Below are 2,345 nucleotides of genomic sequence, written 5' to 3'. Positions count from 1 at the left end.
GCAGTTGGCCTCATCAGCAACGACGATGAGTCACCCTACAGAGAAGTGGTAGAAAATCTTGTGCAATGTTGGAGAGTAACAACCTGAGGCTCAGCGTGAACAAGACAAAGGAGATGATCGTGGACTTCAGGAGGGCAAGGAATGAACACCTTCCGCTACACATCAACAACTTCTGTAGTAGAGAGAGGGGAGAGCACAAGGTTCCTTGGAGTTCAATTAACTAGTGACCTATCATGGAAACTCAACATCTCCTCACTTGTCAGGAAGACGCAACAGCCACTGCACTTCCTGAGAAGGCAGAAGCGGGCAAAGCTACCAGCCACCATTATGTAAAACTTCAATAGGAGCTCTATTGCGAGCATCTTGACCAGCTGTTGGTTGTTGCAGAGAAGTGGATCAGAGGTCCACAGGACCATAAGAGTGACAGAGAGGATTACTGGAGTCACCCCCCCCCCCCACCCCACCAACATGATGTACTAGTATCGTTGTCTCAAGAGGGTATGCAAAATCATTGATCACCCCTTCCACTCTGAACACAGCATATTTCAGCTGCTCCCATTGGGGAAGAGATACAGGAGTATTAGAGCCAGCTCCACCAGGCTGAGGAACAGTTCCTTCCCAAGGGCTGTGAGAAGGCTGAATGACCAAAGGAACTGCTCACACTAACCATCCAAGACTCTCATATGTACAAAACAATATTTATTTTTAAAATACTTATCCTGCATGTGTATTATCTGTATGTGTGTTATGTCTGGTTGTATGTTTTCATGGATTTGCATTGAGGAACAGAGAACGCTGTTTCGTCAGCTTGTACTTGTACAATCAGACGACAATAAATTTGACTTGACATGAAGTCATACCAATAGGTTCTGTTCAGATTACATCATTTTCATCATGCTGAATCCAAGTTCAATGTTACATTATTGTCTCAACAATTCATTTGAATGATAATTAAAATATTTATAACAAATATGTACATCAAGCTGCAAGGTAAGGAAAATGATGAAATAAGCTATAAACCCAAACAAAAGTGGGAAAAGGACTTAAACATAAAGATAAAGAATGAAGCATGGGAATAGTTATATTCTGGAACTATGAAGAATACAATAAACACAAGGTTACGCATGATACAGTATAATTGATTACACAGGTTATGCATCACTCTTCAAAAATTAAAAGAATGGGATCCAACAATATCAGATAGGTGTTTTCGCTGTAAAAATGAAATGGGAACAACAATACATGCAATTTGGGCATGTACGAAAGTGAATACATTTTGGAAAGAACTAAATCAGATATTAAATAAAATCACAAAAAACAACATACCAAAAAATCCAGAAATTTTTCTTTTAAATAACATAAAATGTAAAGAACTAGGTCTCAAATTGGATAAAGCACAAAAAAGATTCATTATGATAGCCTTAGCAGTAGTGAAAAAAATATATAATGTCAACTTGGAAAATGGAAGAGAGCCTGAGAATACAGCAATGGTACATAGAAATGAATAAATGTATTCCATTGGAAAAAAATAACATATAATTTAGAAAATAAAGTTACATTGTTTGAACAAATTTGGGGACCATACATGGAACACGACAGAGAGAGATTGCCTCGGACCTCCATCCCCTAAAATGATAAGAAGACAAAACAATTTGATTTAGTGTGTAAAAGTAGATGACGCATTTTTCTTGTTTGTTTTGCCCTTGTGTGAAGACATTGTTTTATGGTTTTATTGTATTTGTGTATGTTGAATATTTATTGGTTTTGGAGGGAGGTTGGAAGGGGGGAGGGAGGGAAGGGAGGGAAAAAGGGGGAAAATCCCATTGTGTATATTTAATGAGAAACGTTTGTACATATTTTGGTTGATATGGTTCACAGTGTGAGAAATAAAATTCATCTGACAACTTCCTTACCTCTGGACGAGAGGACTGTGGGTTTAACCATATTAACTCTAAGTTATCATAACATTCGAAAGGCATTTGGACAGATATTTGGATAGAAAGACTTGGAGTAGTGAATGAAGATGTTCATTCCTTGCCCTCCTGAAGTCCACAATCATCTCCTTTGTCTTGTTCACGCTGAGCTCAGGTTGCCAAAATATAGTCAACTTGGTCCACATGAACCATTAGGCCAAAGGGCCTGTTATGTGCTCTGTGGCTCTATGTCTCCATGACACTGCAATACACAGAGAGTGCCATAGAGAAGCCAAACTTTAAATCAATGCTTATAGGATATCACAGTTGAATTTTATAAGCAGTGCATGCCAATTATGGAAGATATGTGATAACTTTTGGTGTCTTGGCCAATGTTCTTTGCTCAACCAATATAATTACTGGCAACAGAGA

Source organism: Narcine bancroftii, chromosome 1 (genome assembly GCF_036971445.1).
Source record: "Narcine bancroftii isolate sNarBan1 chromosome 1, sNarBan1.hap1, whole genome shotgun sequence".
NCBI lineage: Eukaryota > Metazoa > Chordata > Chondrichthyes > Torpediniformes > Narcinidae > Narcine > Narcine bancroftii.
The sequence above is the reverse complement of the archived record's forward strand: the minus strand, read 5'-3'. Positions refer to the sequence as shown.